The 15,658-nt window shown below is 36.2% G+C and overlaps 1 protein-coding gene across 1 annotated transcript in view; it reads right to left on the bottom strand.

Annotated features, from left to right (window-relative positions):
* SPIDR (scaffold protein involved in DNA repair) overlaps positions 1–15,658 on the bottom strand; it is a 351,985-nt gene that overhangs the window by 248,610 nt on the left and 87,717 nt on the right. The gene's annotated exons all lie outside the window — the stretch shown is intronic.

The raw sequence follows: 15,658 nt of genomic DNA, 5'->3' as shown, positions 1-15,658 counted from the left end.
CTTTAAAACTACATGCTCAACACACAAGAGGTCTCCTTTCCTTTCTTTTTCCTTATTTTTCCCCATTACTTCCCCATTTTTTTTCAGAACTCCAAATTCCAGACTTCAAATTTCTTTCTTACCAGTGAAAAACAAAACAAAAGCACATATGTATGGAAATAAGTTTGAGGCTAATTGTGCTCTCCTTCTTAGCTCAGCTTAATAAAACAAAAACAAAAAAACGAGAAATCGTATGGTGAGGAAAATAAATGCTATCTTGCTCCATCATACCACAGAACAATGCAACCCATATCCAAAGTGAAATGAGGGAGTAAAAAAGAGATAAATAAAAGAAGTCTGACTTAAGCAAATTTTCCCTTCTCTTGGCCTTGCTATACCCTCCACTTGGTCCTTTTTTCAGGTAGATATTCTAGGGTCTAGTGGGATATCCTGAAAAACTACAAAATATACACTGAGCAGAGCAGAGTGCTGACAGTCTCCCACACAGGCAAGATAAGCACATCAAGTTCTAACAGGTAGCTAGGGAGTGAGTGTTGGGACATGGAAATATGGAGAAACGACTTTCCCGCCCTTAGATCCAAATACTCAAGTGCTCCAGGCCCAGAAATTTGGACAGAAGGCTCTAAGTAAAAGATAAACTAGAAGCAAGCTAGTATAGAACGTTTAATGTGTTGTTCCCTTATAAGCCTAGTTGATAAATTAACACTCTTTTCCCTATTCCTTAATTTCATATTTACTTAAGAATGAAAACCTTCTACTTGAGCACTCAACTTAAACTGACTAGCCAAATACAAGGAGATTCTTCTTCTCTCATGATCTAATTCAAAGATTCCATTGGTTGTCCTCATCTGCGCTTTACCAGAAGAGTAATGCTGGGCAGGTTTTTAATTTGAGAAATAGCCAAGTTATCCCATAGGCAAAATAAAGAGAGTAATACGCATCTCAACAGTGTCATTGTGGGAACTGGATTAAGAAAATATATGTAAATAGATTCTGCACCACCCCTACATATTAGGTAGGAACTTACAAAATAGCAGCTGTCATTAATGTACAAGTTTTAAAAACTGAAGTTCAGCATCAAAATTTTGGGGGCTTTATGTATATATTGGTCTTATTTTAAGTATCAGATGCAACCCCTCCCTGCCTCTGCATACAAATGTGCTGTCTGTTAAAAAATGTTTCTCATTAAAATTTATTCTGTAAATATGAATTATAAAGATCATAACCACATATCAACCCATGGGACACATTTATCTTTGTTAATGAGCAGTTTATTTAAAATTTAATTGTATAAAATCCTGGTCATAGGTTTTCAAATGATCAATCCATGTGATTATGAAAGCTCATACAACTTATTTCTTTAACTATTTTTCCTAATTAAGCACAAAATCTTTCTCCACTTAATTTTGCTCACAGTTGAAAATTTTGATTATATCATGATGTATATTTGTTAAGTGTTCCCAACTATGATACAAAAGCTTCAATATTGATGGATAGTCTGAGGGAGTTGTCACTGAAGGAGAAATTACACTCCTACGACAGCATTTCCGATCCTTTAACTGTCCTATCACCTTCATTATAGGTGTAAAACTGTCTGATGTAGAGAAATTTCAGGGAATGAATCCGGAATCAAACATATAATATCACTGATTTCATTTTCATGAGAACTGAATGTTTAAATAGTTATATTTAGTTATGCTTTCACCATAGATATAAGTATTTAACTCATGAGTATGAGTTTTTCCACTAGTTGTTTTTTAATCCCTGTCACTATCCAGCTTGTCCCTATTTCATTCATTCATTCATTCATTCATTCATTCATTCATTCATTCACTGAGAAAAGCACTTTCTGAATATGTATGTGGGGGTTTTTGCAGTATGGAATAATACCTTAAATGACACAGGAGTCCATGTGGTGCATACTATATACTCATCCGGTATGGTTAGGAGAGCTGTGATATTTCACCAATTCCGGCATGAAATGTCAATAGACAAGAAATTAATATCAGCATTAAAGCATTGTTTACATAAGAAGCCTTAAAACAAAAGTATTAATAATCTTATATTTAAAACAATTCAACAGATCCACCTAACACTCAACAGACAAGAGGTATATTTATTCCTCACTCAGTTCAGAATCTACACCGAAACTCAGATCTGAATGAACTTGACTCTGGTTGGCAGCAAGCCAGCAATCTTCCTCACTGAATGACTTAACAGAACACTGTGTTCTTGGCACAAGCACAAAAAAAGGTGTTGCAATCTACACTAAAAAGAATCTCAGCTTACATTTTAAATCAATTTTTAAATATAATGATAAGAGATACTTAAATATGATAAGCGATTTTTAGTGTTTGGTACATATTTATTTCAGGTAATTTTTATTTATCCTTACTCCAAATTGAGTACTAATAAATACTCCATTTGGGTCCCTTTCAATGCTTCCCTGAACAATCACTGGAACCCTTCCCCAAGCACAATGAATCCATGCTCTGGCCCTCCTCCTCTAACAATGTACCTGGAAAATTCCAAAGCACCCTGAGCAGGCATATTAGGGAGACAGAAAGTAAAGCCAGAAACAATGTATTGACTCACTTCATGGAAAGTCCTGGAGAAAAATTTGGGCCACAGTTCAGTTCTCTCACGCGATATAGTCAGAACAGGTAAGAGGTAGTAGAGATAGTAAAGTTATGTCATTCCCATACAGGTTATGTTAACTCATTCACAAGGTAAGATGCAAATAAGTCAAGTAAAAGGGAATTTGGAAAAAACTCTAGTCTTTTCCTTTAGTTTTTGCCATTGTCCTTTTTCCCTACTCCAAAATTCAGGTTTCCAAAAATGCCTTCCTTGATATAACATTAGTTCTTTCTCACCACTAGTTAAGCAGTTTTTGTCTTTGGCCTTACAGTATTTAGCCTTAAGTTATCTCCTTTTTTCCCAAAACCTTCAGTAAAGTTGAATCGTTTACCATTTTCTGTACTCCAACATGGGTTCCTCTGACAATCTGATATATTTATTTAAATGTGCACAGAATAAGATTCACTCTTTGGGGAGTTCAGTTCTGTAGGTGTAACAAATGCACAGAGCTCTGTATCCAATGCCATAGTACATGCAGGACAGTTCCCTTTCCCTAAAAACTCATGGTGCCTCTTTGTACTCAGTCCCTCAGCCCAAACATTGTCAACCACTGATCTGTTTTCCATCATGATGGAATTGTAACATACTTGGTTCTGGCTTCTTTCACTTAGCAAAATGCATTTAAGATTTATTCACATTGTTGCATGGATCAATACTTTGTTTCTCTTTTTTTTTTTCTTTCTTCCTTTCTATTTTTTTTTTTAAGCTGAGCCATCCTGCCACCTGTTGGCAGCTCAGCAGCAGCTCAGCTCCGGCCAGGAATCGAACCGCTGTTGTTCAGAGCTCACACTCTTGAGCAAGCTCTGAACCAACTGAGCCACTCAGCCGGCCCCACTTTGTTTCTTTTCATTAGGTACTGAGAGTATTTCATTGTGTGGGTACATCTACTCACCTGCTGAGGGACATCTGGGTTAATTCCAGTTTGGGGAAGCAATGAGTTAAGGCTATGAACTTTTCATGTTCAAGTTTTTGTGACAATGTAAGTTTTCAGTTCACAGTGGTTAAACATCTAGAATTGAGATCGTTTGGTTGTATGGTAAGTATATTCTCAACATTTGTGTGTGTTTAATTACTTATTTTATTGAAATATATTTTATATACAACATTGCATGAATTTAAAATATGTAAGTTGATCTCATAAATTTATATGTTGTAACATAACTGCCATTGTAACAATAGCATTTCTATGTTATTTGTGCCTTTGAAGTCATACCAAAAAAAATCATTGCCAAGACGACTATGTCCAGAAGCTTCCCCCGTATGTTTTCTTCACGAAATTTTATGCCATCAGGTCTCTGATCCACTTTAAGTTAATTTTTGTGAGTGGTAATAAGGGTTCAATTTCATTTTTCTGCATGTGGTTATCCAGTTTTCCCAAAACCATTTGTGAAAGAGATTATCCCATCCCCAGTAGGTTGGCTCCATTGTCAAATAATAGTTGACTACATATGTGGGAGTTTAAATCTGGACTCTCCATTCTGTTCCACTGGTGTATGCCTATTTTAATGCTGATATAGTGGTTTAATTACTACAGGTTTGTAGTACAGTTTCAAATCATGAAGTGTGATGCCTCCAACTTTGTTCTAATATCATGATTGCTTTGGCTATTTGGTGTCTTTTGTGGTTCCACAGAAATTTTAGGATTTTTTTTTCTATTTCTGTGAAGAATGCCATTGGAATTTTGATAGGAATTGTGTTGCATCCATAGATGGCTTTGGATAGTACAGACATTTCACAATATTAATTCTCTTGATCCATGAACTCGAGACGCCTTTCCATTTGTCTGTGCCTTCTTAGATTTCTTTCAAGATGGGCTTGTAGTTTTTGTTGTAGTACATATCTTTCATTTCCTTGGCTAAATTTATTCCTAGATACTTCATTGTTTTTTATCCTATTGTAACTGAGATAGTTTTCTTTATTTCTTTTGAAGATGTTTCATTTTAGTGTATAGAAATGCAAGTGATTTCTGTATGTTGATTTTACATCTTACAACTTTTCTGAATTTGTTGATTAGTTTCAACATTTTTTTGGTTGAGTCTTTGGGATTTTCTATATACAAAATAATATTGTCTGCAAATAATGACAATTCTATTTCTACCTTTATGATTTGGATACCCTTTATTCCTTGTCTTGCCTAATTGTTGTAGCTAGGACTTACAATATTACATTGAATAACATTGGTGAGAGTGGACATCTTATCTTCTTCCTGGTCTTAAAGAGAAAGTTTTCCATTGTTCAACAGTGACTATAATACTAGTTGTAGGTTTGTCTTATATGGCCTTTACTATGTTGAGGTATGTTCCTTCTACACCCAATCAGTTGGGAGTTTTTATCATGAAAGGATGTAGTCATTAGATGATTTCTCTGAATCTATTGAAATGATCATGTAATTTTTATCTCTCATCCTATTAATGTGGTATATCACATTTAATGATTTGCCTATGTCAAACCATCCTTCAATCCCAGGGATAAATCCTAGTTGGTCACAGTGTATAATCATTTTAATGTGTTCTTGAATTTGGTTTGCTTATATTTTGTGAGAATTTTTGCATCTTATGTTCATCAGGGATATTGTTTTATAATTTTCTTTTCTTTATCTGGTATCACAGTAATGCTGGTCTCATGAGTTTGGAAGTATTCCCTCCACATCAATTTTTAGGAAGTTTGAGAAGCTTTGGCATTAATTCTTCTTTAAATGTTTGGTAGAAATCACCAATGAAGCCATCTGTCCTGGTGCTTGGGGGCTTGGGAAGATTTTGATTATTGATTCAATCTCTGTACTTGTTATTGTTCTGCCAAATTTTCTTTTCCTTCCTGATTCAGTCTTGGTAGGTTCTGTGTTTCTAGAAATTCAAAAAATCTTCTAGGGTATCTAATTTTTGTCATATCATTATCCTGTTTCATTTGATATGATTACTCCACTTCTTTTGATTTCTCTTGCATAGAATATCTTCTTCCATCCCTTCACTTTGAGCCTATGTGTGTCTTTAGAGCAAGAATGCGTCTCTTGTAGGCAGCAAATATAGTTGTCTTGTTTTGTTTTGGGTTGTTTTGTACATCCCGCCACTCTGTTTCATTTATATGGTAAATTCCATCTATTTGCATTTAGAGTGATTATTGATATATAAGGACTTACTACTGCCATCTTATTGTTTGATTTCTTGTTGTTCTGTATTGCCATTTCCCCCCTCCCAACCCCCACCCTCTATTTCTGCCTACCTTTGTAAATTGGTGATTTTCCATGTCAATATGTTATGTCTCCCCTTTTTTATGTTTTGTGAATCCACTCTAGATTTTTGCTTTGTGGTTACCATGAGGCTTACATAAAACATCTCATAAATAAAGACAGTCCATTTTATGCTAATAGCTACTTATCTTAACTCACTTATAGAAGGTCCACCCTTTTACTCCTCCCTTTTTATATTTCTGATATCACAATTTACCTCTTTTTATGCTGTGTTTATTAACAGATTATAGTAGCTATAGTTACTTTTAATACACTTTTCCTTTAATCTTCATGCTATAATACTATCCAATTATAAAATTGGAGTTTCCCAAGTCTGATCATATTTTTCATCTTTACCATTGGGTTGTATACTTTGTATGTTTTCATGTTTTTGATTTGCATCTTTTTGATTCTGCTTAAAAAACTTTCAGCATTTTTGCAAGGCACATCTCAGCTATAGTTTGTCTGGGAAAGTCTTTATTTCTCCTTCGTGTCTAAAAGATAAATTTGATGCATAAACTTGTTGGCTATCAATATTTATCTTTCAGCACTTTGACTATGTCATTCCCTAGACTGTAGTGTTTTTGCTGAGATATCCACTGATAGACTAGTAGGGGTTCCATTGTAGGTTACATTCTTTCTTTCCCTTGGTTGCCTTTAGTATTCCTTCTTTATATTTGATTTTTGATAGTTTCATTATGATATGTCTTAGAGAAGATCTTTTGGTCCTGAGATAATGGGGGAAACTTTTAGCTTCTTGAACCTCAATGTCTAAGTTTTCCCACAGGCTTGGGAAGTTTTCAGCTACTGTTTCTTAAACTTTATGCCCTCTTCTCTTTCTGGAACCCTGATTATTCAGATGTTTTCCATTTTGAAGGAATCTCATCATCATATAGGCTTTCTTCACTCATTTTTATTTTCTCTTTGTTCTTTTCTAACTGTGTTATTACCAAATTCTTATACTCTAACTCAACTTATTCTTCCTCTAATCTGCACTACTGTACTACAGATGCTCTCAAATGTATTCTTCATCTCATGCACTGAAATATTTACCTTTAGAATTTTTATGTGGTTCTTTTTTATGGTTTCATCTATTTTGTAAACTTAGTTTTGTTCATGTATCTTTTTCTTAATCTCATTGAATTGCTTTTCTGAGTTTACTTGTAGCTCACTGAATTTCTTCAATACAGCTATTTTGAATTCTTTATCAGCTAGATCCTAAGTATTATGTGTCTTTGAGCTCAGTGGGAGAATCAGTGATATCTTTTTGTGTTGGCATATTTCCTTGATATTTTTTAAGTTCCTTGTATTTTTGTCTTGTTGCTTTCACATTTGAATTATCTTTACTGGTTATCTTTAAATGAGGTACAGTTCCTTGGTGTTGCTTTGCTTTTGTTTCCTAGGTTGATCATGGATTATCATGGATCATGCTACAGTCTTCTTGCTCCCTCTTGTGGCAGAAGTCTTAACCTTTGTGTTTTCTACTACTCTTGTAATTCACCATACTTGCTTTAGGAAATTGTTTTCCAGAAGGCAGTGCTATAGCTCCAGTTTGTGGTTTCCTCCTTTCCCACAGACCGTGGTCTGTTTTTCTGAGACCTGCTCTCACTACCACACTTGGGAGTGCACAAATCAGCCAGCCACAGAGTGCGAGGGAGATGTGGGTTCACCACTTGGTGCACTGGGGGTGTCTGTGACTTGGTGGAGATATGCTCATGTGGAGTATTCACAAAAACTTGTGGACGGAATCCATGCGGAAGTCCTGAAGCAGACAGCAAACACCACGTTACTATAATACCCTGTGATAGTCTTATCTGCTTCCTTCCCATTCTCCTAGTAATGTACCATATTTCTCCATGTATAAGACGCTCCCATGTATAAGACACACCTTAATTTGGGGGCCCTAAATTTGAAAAAACAACGTATTACATAAAGTTATTGAACTCGTTTCATTCATCATAAAATTCATACAACTCCTCATCACTGTCAAATGCAAGTAAAAAAATCTACAACCACTGTATAAGACGCACCCAGTTATTTGACCCCAAATTTTTCGAAAAAGGGTGCATCTTATACATGGGGAAATACGGTAGGTCCCGCCTAAGAAATTAGGGTACTGACATAAAGAAACAGATTTCTCCAGCCACAATACACACAACTGGGATAGCCAGGTACTCGTGCACCATCTTCTACCTCCTCCAGGGAGAGGTTGCCCGTTGCTACTTCCAGACAGCTGCAGTGTCACCCTGTTGGGGGGGGGGGCGGCTCTGGCAGAGTCCCTACCTCTCCGCTGCATCCAAACACATCTCTATACTGGCTCTGATGCCATGCTGAAATGGTTCCTCAAGCAGATGGGACCTCTACAAATTCTTTCTCACCTGTGAGTATCTGCCCGGGTTAGCACTCACCAGGTATTTTTCCCTGACAGGGCGCATGAGGATGGAGCAGGTTCACTGACTCCCTTGGATCCAAAACCTTTACTGAGGTCTTCTTTATTTATTTTCAGATACACAGGTGGGCTAGAAACCTACCAGGTCCCTTGGCGTAGGGTGCTGGAAGCACTTTTGTTCACAAATGGATGTCTAACTACTTGTTAAATAAAGGCAAGACAAAAGAGGAATGATTTACATGGCCATAATGCTGAACTACTCATTAATATACCCTTAACATTATAAGAAACTGCCAAATTATTTTCCAAAGAACCTGTTCCATTTTGCATGCCCAAATTTTCTATACCAGCCTGTTTCACACATTCAATTTACCTGCTTGATCTGTACAGCCACCTGAGTTTGAGAACCATATATACACGAAGGTCCAACAATTAAGTTCATGAACTCATCCTAGAAAAAGTGTTACATACCTCTTTGCTAAATATCACTACGGTCACTTTCAAAATACTCCCCTTGGGAAGCTACACACTGACGCCAGCACCTAGTCCACCCTTCAAAGCAATTTTGGAACTCTTTTTCTGGAACGGCCATCAGAGCTGTCATTGTATTACCCTTGATGTCCTGAATATCATAAAATTGTCTTCCTTTCAATATTTCCTTTATTTTTGGGTAAAGAAAGAAGTCACTGGGGCCAGGTCAGGTGAGAAGGGAAGGTGTTCCAATACAGTCATTTGTTTACTGGCTAAAAACTCCCTCACAGATGTTGCTGTGTAAGTTGGTACAGTCATAATGCAAGAGTCATGAATGGGTGGTGAAAAATTCAGGTCGTCTAATTTTTCACACAGCCTTTTCATCACTTCCAAATAGTAAACTTGGTTAACTGTTTGTCCAGTTGGTACAAATTCATAATAGTCCCTCTGGTATCAAAAAAAGGTTAGCAACATCATTGCAACAAGTTCACGAACTTAATTGTCAGACCTCGTAAGGGGTGCCAAAAATATGTATACAAGTGGACACTTTGGTCAACTTTGCTCAAGCAGTTTTCCGTAACCAGAGGTGTCTGGACGCCGATGGTAACTACTTTGAGTACCTCTTATAGCTGCAGAAGTCAAACGTTACTTGTATTCATCTTTTGTTATCGGTATATATTGAGTATTACAATTTTAACAGTTTTCCTTTCATAAAATGTGTACACATTTTTTTGCAACCCTGTGTATATTGGTGGGAGCCACACCCAGCCCTATTTCCAAAAACTTAAATTCATATCCTCAGGTCCCTTCACATCTTGCCCGAACTGATATTATAATTTCATCTCATATCTTCTCCACCCTCAAATCCTCAACTCCAGCATCAATGATACTTAAACACTCTTGTTTTACCCTAGCTCTTTATCTACCACCTTTCGTAGTTTATGAAATATTAGTCAGCTTTAAAAACCCAACTCAGTTTCCTCTCTGAAGTCATCTAGTTTCTTTGCATTGCTTTTAATACCTGGGACCTTAAAATAAGAATCAATATATCACACAGAAGTTGTTTCTCAAATGTTACAATACTGCTTTCAAATTTAAACTTTCATTTAAGCCAGCTACTCTCAACCATATGATGTGGGGGATGTGGTAAACAGCAGTGAAGAAATAAGATATGGCCATTAATAATATAGTTTCAAGGTTTATATTTACCCCCTTATTGAAACAAATTAGAGAAGATTCTCATCACACTTTCCACCTTTGTGTCAATAAGTTTCCTTGAGTAACAAAGTCACGCATGAATAATTAGCTAGTACCAGAATGCACATAACTATGAGAGTATGATACATTAATTACATTAAATGTCATTCTTCATATGTGCCAAATGAAAAAATGGTTTAGAACCACCAATCTTGGCCATCAAACTGTGAGATTCCCACAACTAATCCCTTTCTATTCAGAGTTTCTTCTTGGGAATCTGTAAATTCTGTTTGTTATACTTTACTTAATACCTCTTCATACAAATTTTATTCTTTAAGATGGGGATAATAATAACACCAAATTTACTGGATTGCTATTAAGAAAAAACAAACAGTATATATAAAATGACCTAGTAGAGTGTCTTCTACGGACAGGTAAAATACCGGAGAAATGACCTACAAACATTTTCGTTTTCCCTGCACTTTATTCATTGATTCAGTCAACATTTGGTGAGTAATTACCACATACCAACATCTGTAATAGGTATTTCGAATAATCAAAGCTCAGGCTAAGACAATTCAACTCTGGAGACAAAACTAGTACCGATAATAAGACAACCCTTATTTTTCTATTTCTTCTTAATTTTAATACCATCATCAAGTTTTTATATAGGAAATAAATTTGGGGGAAAACCAACTGAGAAAAGGTACTCTGTATCCTAATACTAGCACAGTAATACCTTGGTTTGCGAGCATAATTCGTAGAAACAAACTACTCATATTGTAAGACATAGCTCGTTTACCACGTTAAAATGTATTAGAAAGTTTGCTCATCTTGCAGAACACTCACAAAACAAGTTACTCTCAATCCAAGGTTTTACTGTAATGGTATAAGGTAATTTTTTTAAAAGGAGGGGAAGTGAAGAACTGAACAATGAAGAAAACAAGGTTATAATCTTCAAAACTTTTCCTAGGAGAAAAATTAACAGGGATAATATAACACCACTTCATTACACATAATATCAATCTACTATTACAATAAAGTTAGGACAGCTAAGCTAAATGATAATCTTGCAGTGTGTATATCTTACCAACTTCCAATCCAATGGAACCCACGATGAAACTGAAAAATATGTTTTGTTTTGTTTTTAGAAATTACTTATATGTTCTGAAATGTCTGCTCATAGTTGTGATCAGTCTGGTTTTAAGAACATGCAGGAATCAAGTCCATGATTACTATGTTAGTGAAGTATACACTAATGGTAGAAAGAAAAGGCAGCCAAAATAGATACCTTCACTAAAGGTAAGTAAATACTGAAATACTAGTGGGCATAAGAAAGGAAATAATACAAAAGGGAATTTATAACATATACCAAAAGCTATCTTTAAAAATATAGAATGACTGGGCCAGCCAAGTGTCTCAGTTGGTTAACAGTGCAAGCTCTGAGCAACAGGGTCACCGGTTCAATTCCAACATAGCCCAGTGAGCTGCACCCAAGCGGAGCTGCCACTGAGCTGCCAATGGGTGGCAGTATGGCTCAGCTGATGAGAGCACGTGCTCCAAACAACAAGGTTACTGGTTCTACTCCTGCATGGGGTGGTGGGCTACGCCCACCCACAACTAAGATTGAACACGGCACCTTGAGCTGAGTGGCTGCGAGCTGCCGACAAGCGGCCGGATGGTGACTGGACTTGGAGCTGAGCTAGCTGCGCCCTCCCCAACTAAGATTGAAGAGCAACAACTTGGCTGGTCCCCTTCCCCAATTCCCCACCAGTGTTCCCCTCCCCCAATTCCCCAATAAAATCTTAAAAAAAAAAAGACACAGGAGGGCTGAATGGAAAAAAAAATAAGATCCTTACATATACTGCCTACAAAAGACTCACTTGCTGTATGAAAGGCACAAACCGACTGAAAGTAAGGGGATGGAAAAAGATATTTCATGAAAATGGGAACACAGGAATCCCAAAAAGCTGTAGTAGTAATGATTATACCAGACAAAACAGACTTTAAAACAAAGGCTATAATGGACAACGTAGGCCCCAGTAATCCCACCTCTGGGTATTTATCTGAAAAAACACAATACGTTACTTCAAAGGGACGTGTGCATCCATGGGTTCATTGCTGCATTATTTACAATAGCCAAGACTTAGAGGCAACCTGGGTGTATATCAATGGATGAATGGATAAAGAAGAAGTGGTACATATATACAGTGGATTATTACACTCAGCCATAAAAAGGAATGAAATCTTGCCATCCGCAACAACATGAATGGAACTAGGGGTATTATGCTGAGCGGAGTAAGTAAGAAAGACAAATGCCACATGATTTCACTTATGTGTGGAATCTAAACAAAATTAATTAACAAACAAAACAGAAACAAACTTAGATATAGAGAACAGTTTGAGGGGTGCCAGATGGAAAGGGTGCTGGGGGGGGATGGGTGAAAAGGGGGAAGAGATTAAGTACAAATTGGTAGTTACAAAAAAGTCATGGGAATGTAAAGTATAGCACAAATAATATAGTCAATAATATTCTAATAACTATGTATGTTGTTAGATGAGAACTAGATTATCAGGGTGATCATCTTGTAAGTTATATAAATATCTAATCACTATGTTGTACACCTGAAACTAATATTATATTGTATGTCAACTCTAATTGAAAAATTAAAAATTGTTAAAAATAAAATGTATAATCCAAAAAGAAAATTAAAAAAAAAAGGAATGGATAACTTCTCATATTAGACTTCTTCCTTAACTGACTGCTACTTATAGCTAGTACCCTGTACCATCTCCTTGGTGAGATAAGCAACTTTTATAATTAAAGTACTACTATAATTTGGTATATTTATCATTTTGGTATATTAAATAACTAACATACTTTTCCTTGACACAAACATAAGCTTCTCACTGACCCCAGTGTATTATTTTAGTTATCTTTTAAAGAAAGTCAGTAGCAATTGGAGTGCTAGCCACTGAAAGTGGAAGATTATAAAAGAATGTTTTTCAGATATATGGTTTCAGTACCAGTTATATGGTTTAAGTGCAAAACATTAGAAATAAACCTATTGCCTTGTAATTCAGACTAAGCGATATGACATTAGAGGACTTTCCGAATGAATAGGGCACACATAGGTTTCTTCAAAAGACTTCAAAAAGTAGAATAATAATTTCAAATTCAGACAGTGGCATTAGCGTTAACGGGCCTCCCATATCTCACTAATGTTCATGTCTACTCCTTCTGCCCTGACTTTCTTTAACTCTGTCATTTCTTGTCAGCTCCTGCTTACTCTCCTCAGCAATCAGTTTCTCCAGTTCTCTCTGGAAGGGACTAATTTTAAACTATAGTTTTAGTAACAGAGCCCCAAAATCTCCTTTAAATTACTGTAACAGGCAGACTTCCCCAGCCATCAGGAAGCAGTACCTGAAAATTCTAGAATGTTTAGGAAAACAAAATCCATAACGTGATTGTCCTTAAACTGTCAGCTAAATTAGTCTTTCTTAGGCTATAACGGGTGGACCTAGGACCATTTCTTAAATATGTATTTAAATGCTGACCACTGGAAAAAAAAGGTATATTCATTCAATCCAATAGAAAGATAAAAGTCGCACTTTTTGCTATTATATATAACAGTCTGAGGATAAGGGTTTGATTCTTTTGTGAAAAGATACAGAAACAGTAAAAAACAGAGATTATAAAGTTTTCTGACCATCATCTTATTATCAACTTTAGTTCTTTTAGACACCTTTTTTTCTTCTCCTTGGATATCTTCTGAAATAGAGGTGAAAGCTGTGAAAAGTTCAACAAACAAGATGTCTCAGAGGCATTTGGGGAAATACAGAAAGAGGACACAGTGTTCTGATATCATGATATCAGGGGACCCAAGGCTAGAAGTCTTCCACTCTTAAGGAAAAGAGCACAAATCCCAGATGCCTATGTCACAGCTGTTGTACCTAACAGCAGCCAGGGAAGAAAAAAAGGGAAAGCTTTTCTGGAGCACCATAAGATGTCTCTATGGCTTTGGAACTGAAAAAGTTGGATCAGCAGTCTGTTTGAGGTAAATCCTTCCCAAAATATTTATAATCTGAAAACCATTTTTATTACAATTAATGTTTTAAACATTGGGGGCATTTAAAAAGAAAAAATAAACTGTGATCAAACTATTGAAATAAATCCACAAGAAATAAATCTTATTCTTCTGATTTCTCTTGTGGGCTTGTTTCTTCATATTTCCTAGGAATTTTTACAATTATTTATACCATATTTTTCTTCTTCCCAAGAAATGTAGATTCAGATTAAAGAGGATAAAAAAAATCCTTATGTTACTTTAATTTTCATATAGCACCTCTAAACAACTGCTCTCCAAATCAGAATCCAATCATGTGTTCTCTCCCAAATTCCAAGTGACGTCAATTATGCACTGTGTATTCTCAATTTAATACTATAAAGAAAACTCACTTTTCTTCCTTAAGAAAATCAGTTCTCCATTTAACTTTTGAATTTTTCTTTACACTACTGTTATAGGTTGAAATGTATCCTCCCAAAATTCATATGTTGAAGTAAAATGTGCTCAATGGCCATTAATATAGCATCATGTATGAAGTGTCTGTTCTAATCCTTCTCCAATTAATTGAATTGTCCTTTTATTGTTGTAAGGGTACTCTATATAGTCTGGATACAAGTCCTTTACACATATATGTTTTGCTATTATTTTATCTCATAATGGTGTCTTTTTAAAATTAAAAATAAAATATTTTATTGGGGAATTGGAGAAGGGAAACAGCCAAGTTATTGTCCTTCAGTCTTAGCTGTGGAGGGCACAGCTAGCTCAGTTCCAAGTCCAATCGCCATCCAGCCACTGGATGGCAGTTCGCAGCCACTCAGCTCAAGGTGCCGTGTTCAATCTTAGTTGCAGGTGGGCACAGCCCTCCATCCCACGTGGGAATTGAACCGGCAACCTTGTTGTCAGGAGCATGTGCTCTCACCAGCTGAGCCATCCTGCCACCTGTTGGCAGCTCAGCAGCAGTTCAGCTCGGGCACAGCTCACTGGCCCATGTGGGAATCAAACCAGCGACCTTGTTGCTCAGAGTTTGCGCTCTTAACCAACTGAGCCACTGGGTCGGCCCATCGTAATGGTGCCTTTTGATGAGAAGTTATTTCTATTCTGATGAAATTTAATTTACAGTATTTATTTACACTTACTGCTTTTTGTATCTTGTAAAAGAAAGCTCCTTTTTCTCTCCTTTTTTCTTCTAGAAGTTTTATGGTTTTACTATATCCAATTGTTCCAGTACTATTTGGTTAAAAAGCCTTTCGTTTCCCCCATTGGATTGCTTTCTTTGTAAAAAATAATTTCTCAGCTCCCTCTTTTATTCCATTGAACTACCCATACATCTTTAAGTCAAAATCACAAATTTAATTACTATAGTATTAGAGTAAATCCACTTTGTAATTCTTCAAGATTGCTTTATAAAACCTAGGCCCTTTGTATTTCCATATGAATTATAGGAAGCCTGCTAACATAATGATTTAGCCACACTGAGGCACTGAAGGAGAGGCTGAGACAGTTTCAACATAAACCCCACTCCCTGGGTGCAGCACCTTCAATCAGAAGGGAACTCACAAACTTGGAGCTTCTCCATTAGGAGTAAAGGGTTTGTAACCATAATCAGGCACCACAATTTTTAAGACCTGCATCTGAGAGACAAGTCCCCAAAATATCTGGTTTTGAAAACTA

The sequence above is a fragment of the Hipposideros armiger genome, unplaced genomic scaffold (genome assembly GCF_001890085.2).
Source record: "Hipposideros armiger isolate ML-2016 unplaced genomic scaffold, ASM189008v1 scaffold_816, whole genome shotgun sequence".
Classification (NCBI taxonomy): Eukaryota; Metazoa; Chordata; class Mammalia; order Chiroptera; family Hipposideridae; genus Hipposideros; species Hipposideros armiger.
This window is presented reverse-complemented; position numbering and strand designations above follow the sequence as displayed.